The 16,980-nt window shown below is 40.8% G+C and overlaps 1 protein-coding gene and 1 pseudogene across 6 annotated transcripts in view; one reads left to right on the top strand and one right to left on the bottom strand.

Annotated features, from left to right (window-relative positions):
* LOC100746477 (protein sprint) overlaps window positions 1-16,980 on the bottom strand; it is a 162,305-nt gene that overhangs the window by 99,971 nt on the left and 45,354 nt on the right. The gene's annotated exons all lie outside the window — the stretch shown is intronic.
* Window positions 6,192-9,403, top strand: LOC112213065 (annotated as a pseudogene).

The following is a 16,980-nucleotide window of genomic DNA, read 5'->3' on the forward strand; positions in this document are numbered from 1 at the left end:
AAAAAAAAAAAAAAAAAAAGAAGGGACAGAGTAGGAGAAGAGGCGGAAGGAGAAGGAAGGAAGAGCTCTCGTGCACGCCAGCCGACCAACCCTCTTGCATTGTGAGCCGCGACATCGATTTTCCCGCCGCCGGGCGCTTTGTAAATGCTGGAAATTGAGCGGGAAACGCGCGCCGGAGAATGGGCCTGCGGCGGTCCGAGAAAGTGCATTAGTGCGAAATATAGGGGCGGGTATGGTTTTCCCCGGTGTCACGGAATTTTCTGGCAGAGCCGTAGCGATCGTATAGCGAATAAGTTTATGGGCACAGCCGTAGTTTCTGTAAATTCCATTTTATGTATTTTAATATTTATCTTAAGCCTTGACCGTTGAAAGAGCGTTACGGGCACATCTCCACGTGCATATTATTAGATCGAACGAAATGTACCTTTCGTTTTATAAGGAAATAATAGACGCACGATGTTTTTTGTTTTATATTAGTTTATTGAATTATACACATCACAGCTGATTCGATAAAATAATATAAAACAGAAATTGTTGTTCATCCATTATCACCTTACGAAACGAAAGAAACTTTTCGGAAACCTAATATTACGTGTGTTGTTATTTCTGTATTCAGAGGTATCACAACAGCTATTATTTTATTCTTTGGATAAATCTATCGCGCCGAAAAACCTTTATTCCACTTTCTTACATGGACTAGGGATAAAAACAAAAGAACATCTCAAACCTATCGATTAAATCTATCGATTGTATCTAGAATTATCTTCTAGTTAATATTTATTGTAACTAGCGCATCTGCATATGGATGTCGAGCGCGAACTCACCTTGTCATTTTCAACAACGTGTCTATGCATATTATAGAAGACGACGCTTAATGCATAATAACGAATCGTTGCAGAATTTATCATCCGCTGATAAAGATGTAGATTTCTAAGGTATGATTAGTATTCGTTTTATTCGCGGGATAATTTCCATCACGTTGGTATTGATTATTCTACTGTGAGAAAGTGCGTTAGTACGTAAGAGACGAGACGGCACCGGTTTCTCGTTGCCACGGAATTTCCTAGCAAGAGTTTAGGAATCGCGCGGCGAATCAGATTACGAATATATCGGTAGTTTGTATAAATTTTACTTTATGCAAGTTTCGACTCTTGATAGCGTGAGGAGAGGTGCAGTGTGAGGATTTTTTATATCGTAGCTACAGCTTTTGAATCTTCATTTGCCTATTTATACGCTAGCCGCGTATATTTGTGTCGTTTGTGTAAATTATAGGATTTATATGCGATGTTTGCCAAGTCTCTCATCGTGTATACATATCGTCGAAGTTCAGTTTGTGCATTTTTTCGAACTACCCTTACGAGAATTTCTAGATGCCATTGCGATTTTAATCTTAGAATTTGGTTACAGAGATAATTGCTTGAAATAATATTTAAAGAAATTGTACGAAGAAGAATCGGCGAATCTTTAACAAAGTACTGCGTTAAACTTCCAAAAAAGAGAGAAAGAGCAATAAGGATATGGCAAAGTTCGTTAAAAAAATTCTGAATAAAATTACAGGTGTGTAACGAAACCGAATTTCTCGAGACGTTTATTAATAACGATCTGTCAAAGCGAGTATTAACCGCGCTGATAGATGCGTACAAGAAACATTCTTAAAGTATTTGATTAAAAATAATCGTTGTAATTAAGGAAGTTTTAAGAACACGGTGCGCTGACGAGTTAAAGATCAGATTTTGATTAGATACATAAGTGGTAGGTATTATCGATGGTAATGATAAAAGCTATTTACAAGACAAGATTCGTCAGACGAGAAAGTCGGGTTTGTCGATCGATCTCTAAAACACCGGGTGAAAATAACTTTCACACCTGCCGGCGACAGTGTCCACGATTACGTGGCACGATCGAGATCGAGCGCAACCGTGGATCATCCTTTCCTCTATACATTCTCGTTCGCATATTCAGTCGAAATCAGAAATCTCGTACGATCTTCCAAAAATCTACGAAGCCATAAAAAAATGTCGAAAGTTCAAAAATTTCTTTCAGATGAATATGAAATATTTATAACGCTTGTAACTCTACTTCGATTTTGCGATTCATCGAAGTATCTGATTGGCGGAAGCGATCTCCCACGGATTTCCTCATAGCGTTGGCAGCGGATTCATCTAAACTTGGAGGATGAAATTCGAGCTCGGTATCCGGTGTCATTTTGTGAATCGATTTCTCGGCCGCTTTCCCGCGCAAATAATTATAAATTGTGCGCTTTAAGGATGCTTAATGCACCGTTAAACGAGTTAAGTAACGGGACCAGTCGAGCGATTTTAATGACGACGCGTACACCGCGCTCCTCATCGTCGTTCCGGCAGCCTTGATCGGCTTAATGCCGCGACGACCACGCGAATTCTGCTCGAGCAGAACGACACGCCTTCGTTCCACGCTTTACATAGTTGGCTGGATTATGTGGGAAAAAGGAAACGCCGAACAAAGTGTGAAATATGCAAATCTGCCTAGATCTAATCTCGGGAAGATAATTGAAGCTTTCGGAAGCCAAACTGATTAATTCCACTTTTTGCCAGTTTCTCAATTTCATTACTCACGCACACGATTAATATTCTAGTACTAAGGAATAAATTAAGATGGTTATATAAATTCGTTTGGGAAATTGTAAAGAGCAAATCTTACGGCAATATTTCAAGAATAATATTTGTAACGCTTCGTCAGGTTTCTCTGATTTTTTTAAGAATTAATTCTTTGTCTGTTTGGTTCGTAATTAAAATTACATGTAAGTGAGGAATTATATTTACTTCGACTTCTCCGATAGTTTTAATATCAGGGATAATCGAAGGGGGGAAAAAAGAAAAAGAAAATGGAGAAAGAAAAATAGAGAGAAAAAGAAACTTACACGTTTTTTTGTACAAAAATTGAAATACCAAGGTACATCCTTAATAAAGATAATCATTCTTCGTAATTTTGTACAAAAATTAGAAAATTGTACCGTAATATTCTTCCTCTCCCCTGAAAATTTCATATAAACCCACACTTGCTCGTGGAAAAAAGAAAATGGGCAAAGCACGATAACTATTCATGCAAAATTCCAAAGCAATCGAACTGCATACGTGGGTTAAATCACCTCTTCCTCTTGTAGTGAAAAATGCCAAGCACCAGGTCGCAAAGGAGCAGCATGACGAGCCTCTGAAATCCAACTTCGACTCTCTGTAGTAGGAAACACGCCGACTCATCAACGCGAGAAAATTTAGACTCTTTCCGCCTGGGAACGCGCGACTCCATGAAAGAAGCGAGTCGAAAGCAACACGATGCGATGGACGAGGATGTTCGAGGCGATCGAGGAACGACACGCGACTCGACAATGCGCCGAGGAGTACAGTGCACTCGGCCACTCGTCTGCTAACATTAGACAAAAATAGAAGTGGACGATAATTTGCAAATCGGGAGAAGGGACGAGGAGACGAGCTCTGGAACTGGGCCAAAAGAGTGGTTGCAGGGATGTACACGAGGCGTGCCATTTTGGAGAACCAAGGGGTTTGTCGTTTTAGCGGCGAGAAGAAGATGACGGTAATAAAATTTGAGAATTTTTGAATGTTTTTTTTTCTTTTGCACGTAGAAATAATGGATCTATAAATGTTCTTCTACGAATATTTTGGAGATAATTTATAAGTATATAGCAGAATATAATTTATCCATTAATCGGAATTAATGTATGAAATGCATAGTATGACAAAACGGAAATATGAGAATTTTCGTAGTAATTTTTCGAAGGTATTTCATGGACGAATGAATCTAAAATCCTGTTATAAATTTTATGGAAGTGAATTATTAGTACAGATGGCACGTAATGCTTGTACAAAGCTTCGAGTCACTCTCGGCCGAACCCCAGCAATAAAATTAAGGAGATAATTGATCGTTAAACAGAGACTGCCCCTATGGTAAAATAATTATCGCAATTATTTACTTCAAAGTGGATTGATTGTGCGAATGTATCGATTCGTGGCGAATCACGAGAAAAAATTCTCAGCACTTTACGGTTCATAAAACGCGAATAATTCGAAATAATATCAAACGTACCGGAAGAACGCTTATCGTTTATTGAATCCAATTAATCGAATTACAAAGCTTTCTCTGTACGATAAGGACGCGCCTGACAGCCGATATTTTAACCATAAATCATCGCCAGCTAGTGATTCATTGGTCGTAAATTAGCCCTCCCTATTATTCGACGAATTATTATTCGCGGAATCCATTGCTCTCCTCCTTAACGATTTCCCGAAAAATTTCAAGACAAAGAAGTTATCCTTGCTATGATTTGTTCAAACAATTTACGTAGTTAACTTTAGTTAAACAACTCTTTCGTGGCCTTAAACTAAAAGGTATAAACGCAACATTATTGACAAATGTACATAAGATAAGCCTCGTCACAGGAGTACTAAAAATTCCAAGGTTGAAGAAGTTATATCTCTAGCGTCATTCGTTTATTCGAGTCATCAGAAAGTTTCACTTGAAGAGTTTCGTCTTATTTCGACTTTTCGTAGCCTGTACCAAGCAACGAAACGATCGAAACAAAAATGAAAATATTTAAAATTATAAACCCATTGGAGACGTAAATTTTGATAAATGAATGAAATAAATAATTCATATCATTCTGTATCGGGGGATGGTTTCTAAAATTTATTTCGCGTAAAACAAGATATCCATCCATAACACCTGATTTCAATTTTTACGATTGGAAAAATGGGCGTAAGAGATCCGTCGCATCGTAAATTTCCACTAAAAAAAAAAAAAAAAAATAAAAAATAAAAAAATAAAAATAAAAAAGAAAGTGAGTCGTAATACGATTTATGGTTCACGAGCCCTCGATTATTCAACACGGGGTGAATCGCGACACGCTTATTAACCTTTCCAAGACCCGAGAAGGCAATGATAGAATCTTTGGTTGGGAAATTGAAAGAGATGAAAAAGCAGGAAACGAGAACAAGCTGATTGTTAATTCGTTCGAGTTTCTGCGAAATTCAAGGGGAAACCAGATTGACGAAATGACCTACGAACGTTATAATGGAGCCGTAACAAACCTGCTACGAGTAAACATTAACATCTTCGTAAATATTAGCTCTTAATATTGTATTTAGCGATTGAGAATAGTCGAAAATTGATCGATAATAATTTGAGAATTGCTAGAAATAACCAAATGTCAATTTGACAGTTGACTGTGAATTATGGAGAACGAACTTACAGTTGTCTGACGATTCATTACCATAAATTAATTAGCATAACAAAATTTAAATTCCAAACAAATGAAAACGAGAGATAGTTCATTTCAGGGACTGAGAACTACCATACGATTATACTGTAAATTTTCATTTCTAAAATTTCTATCATTTGTTGTTTCGACACTTCGATTACGAAACTTCTATCATTAACAGAAACAAATTCATACGAATCAAAAGTTGCCTAATACACAAATTTCTACCAAGTTTCTCGCTCTACGGTTCGATATTCCAGGGAAATTAATAGTCGTAGGGCTTCTGGTGAACATGGTGAAGTCGGAGAAGAAGACGAAGGGATCCTTTAAATGCGCGAGACGATGCGGAATGACTGTAACGCGGTCTCGCAGACCACCGACTTTCCCATTTAACTTAATATTCCATTCGGATACTCGGTTCAAGTTTCTTATCCGAGACGTTCCCTTTTTCTTACCTCTCGCCGTTCATTGTTCCAAGCCAACAGGAGATTCTCCGGAAAGTTTGTTTAATCCGGCGACGACTCCAAACAATTTGTCTAATCTCGTATTAGTCGACGGCCCCTTGGCTCTTTTCAACGGGGAAAATCAATCAACGGTTACGACTTTCGTGAAACTATCGTAACTACCGTAGTCAAAATTTCGTTGAGCTTTCGCATTAAAAAAACTGTTCGTTTCTTTACGATCAGACAGTTTTATCGATTTTCGGTGACAGTGGAATTAGAATTTCTAAGCGTGGAAACTTCGTATAAAAATTGGAGGATTAAACCGTATTACTCTCTCTCCTTTTTACGAAGTTATTCTTCAAGGGGATAATAAATTCTGAAGCTGTTCATACTGAGCGCTTGAAAAACGTTAAAGAAATTCTCCCACTAGAAATACAGTATATGCGTTCAATGCACATTCAATGTCGCAATTAACGTTAAGTCTATCGCTGACGCGGTACGAACAGCGAAACAAACGTTAAAATCTTCTTCTCTGATTAATTATTCCCTGCACCGAATCATCTCCTCGTCGATCACGTCTTCGACTTCCAAACACAGACAGCGGCATCTAAAAGCGAATGTAAAAATAAACTGGACGAAACATTTGGCGATAGGACCCGTCGGACACGTTCCTGGCTCCCGTTATCCGGCATTCGCGAATTAGTATTCGTTTGCATACTGCGTCGCGTGAACGCATCAACGGTCGCGATCATTCGCCAACGAGCCAGGACTGGCGATCACGTCTCGAACGAATGGCCGTCGAGTTTCCCTCGGAAACGCTCGAAAAGGCCCCCTTTCTCGGCGTAGCGAACCCAAAAGTTGGCACAATAGCCGCGAACAATACGAAAGCAGCCCTCGTCCAAGCCGCTTTTTCGAACTTCTCTTCATCGCCGAGAACGAAAATCGCGTGTCCCTGCGTTTACAGCGTTTCTCCAGTGAAATCTCGCGAGGAGATGCCCACTTCTGCAAGCAATCGACGCGAGTGCGTGTTAAACGAGTCGCTAATTGGCCGGAACGATCCGCGATAATTAGCCCCGAGTTGAATGAGTCGATAAATGGTCGAAGAAGAGGAGGAGGCTTTGTCTTCGATGGAAGGAGAATCGTGGCCGAGTTTCGAGAGATCCAGTCGAGTTTTCGAGTGCAATTGCGCGAGTAATTCCGCTGCGGAGTGAGATTTCCAGTTGCTCGAAGAGATAGAGATTACTGGAAATTCGGCTTCTATTATGTTAGGTTCACGGCCGAACGAATGAAAAGGTGTTACCAATTATGCAATAGTTCGGTAGAGGCGTCTTTTATTCTCTAGCGGATCATAGACTTTCGTCTCGTACGAGACGAGAGCTTTAACTGTGTGTCGCCTCCGCAGTTCGTACGCTCTAAGTTCGAGGATAATTTCTCTTCCAATCTGATTAGCTGATTTCTACGCTGGCTTAGACGATTAGATATTTATTTGTTACTTTTGTCGTGGTCTTTGTCGTAGATCGGGGTGCGACTCGGAGGTGGATGCTGTTCGTGTACAATCGGTGACGCAGCGGGGCTTCTTCCGGGCCCGAGCCACTTGACGTGGTCTGTCTCTGCTCACCAGACCTTCGACAAGTGGGTCCTTTGGAAACTCGGAATTTATGACTGCCGCTAACGCTATTGAACGCTGATAATAAAACTCGAATGAAAAGATACATACGTAGGCGCGAAACTAATTGAAGCAGCGGATAGAAGACAGCTTCCTCAAAAATAGCTTCGCTGGCCCGTGTGTCATAAATCGTACCCACACTTGCAAGACAAAAGGCCTTTACTTGTGTTTGCTCTCGGCTGCTATACAGCGTACAAAATCTGAATTTTAAGAATTCGTGGACGTTAAAAAATCACCGATAGAAAAAGTTTCAACGGATAATTAAAATACCATTGGTACGATATTAAATTAATATCAACCTTTTATTAATTCAATTAATTGACTATTCGTCGATAAACTAATACGATTAACCAGAAGAACCGGTCTAACAGAACTACACATTAAAATTCTGGTCGAAAATTTTCATATGTTACTGCCTGGTTTATTTTAATATCCCCCTCGTTCTATCTCTTCAAAGCGGACCAACCGTAGCGTAAAATTTTTAATCTGAAATACTCGCGAATTTGCAGGTAAAACGCACTGAACTCCGCAAACGCGCCAGTTAATATAGACACAGCGATTAACGAGCGATTTAATTGGCACTCATCGTTGCAGCTGTTCGCATATTACATTTACCGTTGCAAAGGCAACCGTGCGGAACACGACTAAAAAACGCCATTGAATTAAACCAAATTAAAAAGCATTTCATATATTTGCCATAATGTCGAGGCCATTTTGAGAATTCCAGCGATTTAAATTTACCGATTCAAGTCGGAGCATCCGTTTGTTGACGACGATTGCTGGGATCGAATCACGTTTTCAATTTTCTCTTCGAACTCGCACCAAGCGACGATACTGATCGATGGCGTACGGTGCAAACGGCGACAAATTCGACCAATTTGTCTTCAACCTCGAAATCACAGAAATTTCGACGTCTGGCTGGTCGAAAAATCTGCTTGTTCCTCTTTCGATGCTTTAGAGAGGGACAATTTTTTCCCTCGTTTCATCCCTTCGTTTTCAATCCCCACTTCGTAGGGCACAGAGGGACAGAGGAAATTTTCGGGGATGGCAGCAGGTGTTCCTGGCGGAATAGAGGCGATTTCGGTGCAAATTACGGATTTACAAATTAGGATCGAGCTGACGTCGATCGTTGTCTGCGAGATAACGAACCGATCAACTGGAACGAGCGAGAATATATTATGTGACAGGGTGAAACTGCGAAAAAAACGTTTTCCACGCTCGACGAGGGGCACGTGAAAGATAACGAAAATGCTGACTATCCGTTTTCTTCCCATAGATCAAGCCATTTTTACGAAACATTTCGTTTTACTTTAGATACTATTCGCGCTTCATACGGAAGTGAATATTTTTTAGCGTAAAGCGATGTTTTTTATTTCTACCGATTTATCCTTTTTCGTAAATGTCGTACTTATAATTCAGGATCAACGTGACATTAATTTATGGTGTTAAAAGGTATTCAAATTTTGATAATTTCAAATTTCCAAATTTCTTCACGCATAGAACCTTCTGTCTCTCCTTCTGCTACGAAACGAAAATACAAATTAGAAATAAAATAAAATAATATTCCAAATTGCATGTAATTCTTCCAGCAATTGACAGAGTCTTCGTGAATGTTAAAATTTCACGGACAACAAGCAGAGGAATGTAAATTCGAAGGGGTTAAAAGTGGAAATCGTAGATGTGGCGGTGGGGACGCGAAAGCTCTCCTTTTGTTAGCCATTCAAATTAGGATTTCCATTTAAACGTCCACGTGGCAAGCCATCGTAAGGTCTTCTTAGCCACTGCAGCCCCTCTTCTTCGTCTTCTTCTTCGTAGCAACGTGATTTTTTGGTTCGTTAGACCCTTTGGTCCCGGACTGCGGGCAAATTCGATTTACTTTCGGTGAATTTCATTTCTCGCCTGGTACAGGCCCTCTTCCGGTTACGGACCCTATCAAACGCTCCTCTACGCTCGTTAACTCTAATCGCGATTATTTGAATATCGATAAATACAAAATATTTTTAATCGAATCGCGCGGTCGAAAATTATTTGAAAAGCGAACAGATCGAACATCTTGTGATTTTCTGCGATTAAAAACTTTAATCAAAGAGAAACGCGAATTGCAAATTATCGAGAAACCACTCACTGACTTCGCTAAAGAAATAAAATAGTCATCCTGGGGGTAGCCATCCGCACGTTATTTAGCAATTAATTTAGAAAAATTTACCAAATGTCCAGCTGCACAAATTGTAAAATACAAATTGAATAATAAAAAAAAAAATTATTGATAAAGAAGAAGGATTAGAGAAATCGAACACTTTGCTTTTTAGATTTCAAAAGTACTTCTTTGTTACGAACGATTCTCCGTACGCACCACTCGCGTAACTAAATTTAATAGCGCTACGACATCACTTTGAAATATGGGTAATTAGTAGGCGTGGTTATCCGAAACATTGCGCGAATATAAATCACGAAACGATCAGGAACATGCTGCAGACAAAACCAGTGTAACTTGCAATAACAGTATAATACCAGTGAGAAACGAAACTGCGCGAGACGGACGTTGCAGTAGGGTGTGTCTGCCGATGCATTCGAGAGAATATAAATGCCTGCATTAATAAATACACGCGATTTGAATGAGAATGCTGCATCACGAAACTGTCTCATCATGGACTACGCGATGAATATTAAACCTAACAGCACGGAATTCCTATGCTTTTTATTATAGTTTGTCATCAAACTTCCAAATTTTTAACATTCTAATAGTTTCTAAAAAGTATACTATTGAGATATGTATAATTTTGTGTGCTGGACTAGATTGGCCGCGTAGTAGTTATACACGTACGTGAATACGAGTGTGTGGAAGTATGTGTGCGCGCGGCGTCTCGAAGAACAGATGAATGTAACTTTCGTTGGCAGTGTGGTATGGAAAATGGTAAGACAAAGAGACCGCTGAGACACGTGCAAATGTATATCGACGAGAATCCTGTAAATGGTTCATTAAATAAATGTAAAACTATTTTAATATGAATTCTAAGTGTAATCTTAGTGTTCCTTTATTTTTATTTCGACAGTTAAGATCCACAATTCTCAACATACACTAAAAGTTTCTAGACAAAACTAACGCAACGTAATTTCGAGTGCTTGTGTCACGTAAACTTAAGGGTAGGTTGATGAAATAAAGTAGCTGAGTCGTAACACAACTACTGTCTTTATTTTTTACACCAATCGGAGAGATGTTCACTGTTCGATGGGTTTGTCTATTTCTCCTCTAGGTGATCTCGTCTCAGGTGCGGGTGTGCCGTTTTTAATTAACAACGCGGATTCGCTGTTCGCACCTTCCGTTAGGAAAAGTGAGGGTAACGATCCACGATGCCAATCGGTTATAGGTCATGTTAATAAATGAAGATAGGAGGAGAAAGCCTCCTACCAACGTGGCTAGTAGGTAATATTGTTTATGGGAAAACCCAGCTTTTTCGTTAGTCAAGTTTTTTTTTTATTATTTAAATTTGTACTTTACAATTTGTCCAGCTGGACATCTGGTACATTTCGCTAGTCAAGTATTGGGGTTTTCTCATTAGGTAACTACCCGCTTTCCCCGTAATTAGTAAGGAAGTATAACAACCTAAGGGCTGTTTCGACACAAAAATAATAAACTAAAAGTTTAAGTTCATGGTGGGTGCCTGGGCTAATTGAGGATACGCACTGAAGTCCTGCACACATCCGGCCTCTAATATGAATTCACGTTACACTTGCAACGTACGATGCAACGGTAAGGGAGAAGAAACTCAGCCAAATCCCTACGATCCCACTACGAAAAAAGAAGAAGAGACAGAAAATGAGCAAAAGAAACACGAATTCCATTCCTTTCAGGCATAGACATCCCATCGTACGGGATCTATCAACGAGAAACGTGAATACGCGGTCGAGCGATCAAATAATTCCGATACTCCTGTCCACGTCAACTTTGACATCCGTGAAACGAAGAACATTGCTGCTTGTGGCTGAATTCGATCTCGTTCTAACCACTGTCGTCCGCACTCGTACACCTGTTGCGACAGAGACGAGTATCCGAAATAATGGCTGGTTCTGACACGATGCGGATAATCGGTTGGAAAGTCGTCTGGCTTGGCAACCAACGGACAACATTTGGCATCGTCGACCGTATTTGAACTGGAATTTTCGTGGTTCTTCTATTTTGTGGATGCTCGTCGAAACGTGGGCGTTTCGGATTTAATTAAAATTTAATGCGGGCAGTTTAAATTTAAAATTGGAAAATGTAACAGTAGCAATAGTATCATCTAAAATGTCGGTTAAAATGGGCCATAATCCATCACATCTAAAAATAAGATTAATCGTTGACGATAATTTATAATTTAGTTAAGAATCCGTGTGTAAAAATTAGTGCGGTTTACCGACTCTTCCAATGTGTTTTTATCTAAAAAAAAAAAAAAAAAAACCTCTTTGAATGTTTCTTCAGAACTACTCGAATGTAACTCAGAAAATCTAAGGAAGAAAAATATTTTCTCTATAAAACAACCGTATTTCAATAATGCCATCTCCATGTTCGTTGCCAAAGGCTTTAAAACAGGGGGTAAAGATACAAAGAAAAATGCATCTGCTTCGTCGAGCTCATAAAGTTCCTTTTTCTCTTCGATACGTTCCTTCTTTTTGTAAAACGAGTTTACGTCGCTGTGCGCGGCGTCGTGTGAAGGCACCTTAAAGGAAAACGGTTCGTTTCCCGTTGGCCAAGTCGGTGTGCATAATTCAAGGCTGGTCCAGTATCGATTGAGTCGCCTGCCGTTCCGTTTCCTTTCGGCTCTCCATGGAACAACCGTAGGAAAACTGGAGGAACGAGAAAGAAAAAGAGGAATAAGGTGGAGGGAGAAAGGGGAAGACGCATGAAAGATTCACGAGTGTCCTGCTGCAACGAAGTTTGCAGAGCGTGGTGGTGGTAGTGGTGGAAGAAGGGCGGAAAATTAGAGAAACACCGGGGAAAACAGCGGCAAGGCTGACTCCTTCAATCTTTTCTCAAGAATCCTTGCGTTGCCTCTTCGGTGAATGTCTGTCACGATGCGCCCTTTTCTTCTCTTGTTTCTACATATTTTAAATATCACCTTCCGTATCCGATTTCCACATTCCCTAGTATTACCAGCCTTTAATTGATTTTCTGTGCTTAGTATCTCAGATATTTTATCGTTCGAGATTGAATGCAGTTACGAGAAAAATGATCGAAGTAGGTTTGTCAAAACGAAGAAGAATTATACGACGATAGCGAGGCTGATCATGTTTGTTCGATTCGTATTAACGTCGCGACACCTTTCAAATTACATGGTACGATATCATCGTCAAACTAAACCTAATCTTCGTGCGGCTCTTATGGCGTATACCTCAACAATTACACAGCACGTCGTGGTCCACGTAATTCAAACCTAAGTAATTCAAACAAGAGCACGATCCAAGAATTTAACGACCAAAAAATTTTCACAACTGCCCTAAAGAATCGACTTGATTGCGCTTAATCATCATAGATTCGACTGGTCCAGGATAATCGAAGCGAAAGGTCCTTCTGAGTGGTTGCCCTCCTGCATTTCGCCAGTTTCCGTTCTTCCACATCGTTACGAGCGAAGAAAGGCCGAGGAGTATGGAATCGTAGCGCACGCGAGCGATTTCACGCGGCGACGCGTGTCACCGCGCCATAAAAGTGTCGGCTAAATTGCGAAGGAACCGAAAAGGCGTAGGACGAGAAAAGAAAATTGCCGTGAGGGTCGAGGTGGCAAAATAAAAGAGCCTAAGGACGAGATCGACCTTTTGAATTAGCCCGACCAGACATTCTGCTAATCGCGTTCAAACCTCCGCACCGACTGACCCGATCGGCGCGGTGCAATCATCCCAATTACGTTTTCCCTTCTACTGGGTTTCGTTCTCGAGTTTCGTTTTGCACGAAGGAACCGTTGCCCTCTGCGATATAACATTGGTGCAGGTGTTGGAAGTTGTTTCGACCTCGGCGATGAGTCGGAGATTTGGGAGACTGGAGGATGCTTGGTTGAAAACGACGTGCTGCAAATTTCGGTTGAAATAGGGTTTGAAATTTTAATATGGGTTAAAGCGAGTTGGATGGCTGTTAACTCTGAAACACTACGATAGAATACCGCCTTTTCTACGTGGTTCTGTCCTTTCGTTTTGTCCGAATGATATTTATTCGAAGGAAATTTTGATTAGTGTCTGATTAAACGAACTGCTACTGATTCGATTTGAAGAAAGTTTGTTCTCAAACGTAAGAAACAGATCAACGGTAGCAAACTTTTTCTTGAAAGTTGAAACTCCTACAAACTACCCTTGGAACTCATAAAATCACGATAGACCTGATAGTATAAAATCATCTGGAATTTAAGAAAAGGAGAGCTCTCGACGAAGATGAAAATGAAATATCTGCAACCCTCGAATCCAGCCCACCGAGCATTACCACTAATTCACGCTACCCACTTCACCGTGTACAATCAAATTACGCTGTTCATCTAACAAACATCCTGCCCATCCAAACATACAACTTCCTCTAAATAGCAAATCCTAATATGAAATGCAAATTGTACTGGACGAGGGAAAGTCGAAGTAAATTTACCTGTTCATCGATCATCCGTCAGAGTCAATGTAGTGTCAACCGTAGTTTAAACGATTCTCATTGCAGGATGGAGGTAACGAAGCGCAAAGATTAATGGACCGTCGTTGGCCAGATAAACGACAAAAGAGACGGGTGGCCGTGAATATTAGCGCGATCCTAAGCGACGCCGCAAATTATCGTCCTCATATCGGGCTGCAATTCCGCAACGAGATTCACTTTCGAGAGCGGGCCGCATTAATGGCCGCGGAATGGTCTCTACGGCTGCCATAAATTCCTCTTCCCCTCGTTCCGTGTCTAACCCTGCTCTCCTCGTTGCCAGGGTATCTGCGATTTCAGCCTGAATTCCACGTTTTGCGTCCCCCGAATAAATTTGAATTGCCCGCCAACTTTCACGACGCTTCTCCTCCAACAGCATTTAGGTTTCGATCGTTCAGACTCTCAACTACAGAGCTGAGATGATGCGGGACAGTATGTACAGAATTACAAAGAAAGCAAATACATATAGTAGTGCTGTCTATTGCTCACCATGGAGAGCTAACGTATGGTCTTATTTGTGTGTACGTGACACTTTTGGTCGATGTTCGTGATCCGTGTTGGTTGATTGTACCAGAAATAACCAGTCAGACCAGCATTTCTCTACCTAACCATCTTCAAGTTCTCTATTATACCTCCACGTACTGATACCGCTGTAATTGCGTTTCCTTTTCCATTGCCACTTCTTTTCTTCTTTCTCTATTCTTTCCTTCTTCCGTTTCCCTTTTCGTTTCTCTTCGCTTTCCATGCCTCGTTCCTTTTACGCGTCTTCTTTCTACTCCTCCTCCAGCATTTCCCATTGCCATTCTCATTTCCTCTATCTCTTCTCTCCCCTTTGCTTCTCCTTTCATTTTCTGTCCTTTTCGACGCTCTTCCTCTCTTCACGATCGCTCACTTTGCTCTCTTGACGAGCCCCTGTTCTCCCTTTTCATCGAATAGGTGAAACGCGAGCCTGTAGCGGAAACAGGAAAAACCAGACTCTTCTGTATCATTGGATGTGGTTCACGCATCCAACCACGCCTACGAGAGATCCTTGCCCCTGGGATTCTCCCCGTGGAATTTATGTGGTTACCACGGGGGTCTGCGGTTGACAGTTTTAGAAGCCTGTTAAGGAACACCTTAGACGCCAGGCAGACGTCTCTGACACCATTGATTTACGGTGTTTTGGGATAACCCGTGATGCTCGTCGATCGGATTCAGTATTAACGTCTATGTTTGATCTATCAGCGCGTGTATCTGACTCAGGCGTTGATTTATACGTAGATGCGGCTTGATACTCGTCGGACAACTTCCATTAAGAAGCTACGAAGCTTACAAGTTGGTGTGTTGACTTTGAATTTTAAAACACATTTCTTTCTTTTTCTTCATATTTCTAGACGAATTTACTGAGAAGAGCGAAAAGAGAATCGTACGAGCAGACAACATTACTTACAGCATTATTTCACTTTTACGGTGTACCAAATGAATAGGATCAATTTGACGAAAAATTAGAAGGAAACGAACTCGAAGGACAGAATCGTTGCGGAATTATTTCGCTTCTACAATTCGACGAGAAGGAACGACCTAGTGGAAACTTTGCATAATTACATCAAACGAACGGAAGTCGTAGGGGCCAAGGTACAAAAATATCGTGTTAACGTAAAAGTCGAAAGAATTCACAGCGGATACGTCCACGTAGATTCATGATTCATCGAATTCACCGCGTCAACGGACGCTACCATCCCTATTATGCGTTATTCCGATGCTTATTCACTGGCTGCCGCCACGTATTCGCAACATCTGACATCTTTGTGCGTTTCGTGCGTGAAATGATACAACACCTGGCGTTGACACGGCCCGGAAATTAACCAATTGTCAGAAACCCGGTGATACCGGTGCCAGGCATCACGGTGTACGCTTGTCTCGGCCAAGATTATAACCAAACTATAGCGTATGACATACGTCCACTGGAATCATCGGAATTTAATTCAGAGGAATTGCTCGACAAATAAACATCGAAACTTGCCACGTTAATGATCGCTCACGCAGTACCACGGTTTTCATGATTGAAGTACCTTAGGCTTTTGCTGATCTTTAGAAAACCATAATTTCCTATATTTATTTCAATCGGTAAAAATAAATTGTAGAATATCAGAAATCGAACTTTCTGCATTTTAATTACACGATCTTGCGATTTCGTAGGTATTTTTGTACAATAAAAGGTAAAAGAGACGACAAGAATTGGCTTTCTTTAGCACGATATCTTCAAATATCTTACTTTGGAATATTTTAAACTTCCAGTTTGAAACTTTCACGATAACTAGATGGTAGTTCTTCGAATTTCGATCGTCGAAACAAAACACCAATAAAAACGTATTAACAAAAACACGGTTGAAATTGAAAAAACCACCAAGTACAAGTTAATTCGAGTTTTCTCTGGTTTCGTTAGTACGCTATCTGTGCGTTTAGCGCTATAACTCAAACTCAAAGAATAGAAATTCGAGAAAGTTCCGGAAATCCAATCATTGGTCGACTAGTGTCCGAATAGAGTTGTATTATGACTAGAGTTGGAAGGAAAAATCTCACGACGAGCAGGGTGAAATCTATTATCGGTAGAATTAGCGGCGCCTGGGGGCACGTATTTCGACGACACACCCTTTGTCTATGGCTAACGATACGGGGTGGCCGGATAAGGGTTGCTCACCCTCGCAAACATCAGACTCGCGTTAGTCGTCAGAAATCAGGGGGATATCCGGTGGCAGCCGGAGAAACCAACCCAGGGGAATCCGCATGTCCCTCTGTCTCGCTTCTTCTTTTCTCTCTGCGCTCTTTTTTTGTATCGAGTTTCTCAATAATTCGATCGGTGCTTTTGCTCCCCGCTTTCCACTCCTTTCGATCGCTTTGGATTTCATTTCTTTCCGCGGCGGCAAATTCCTCCTCGTGAAAGAATAAATTCTGCAAGCTGTGACGTTTCTCTTTCGATGTATCCAAGTGGATTTTGAAATAG

Source organism: Bombus impatiens, unplaced genomic scaffold, assembly GCF_000188095.3.
Source record: "Bombus impatiens unplaced genomic scaffold, BIMP_2.2 scf_0010, whole genome shotgun sequence".
Classification (NCBI taxonomy): domain Eukaryota; kingdom Metazoa; phylum Arthropoda; class Insecta; order Hymenoptera; family Apidae; genus Bombus; species Bombus impatiens.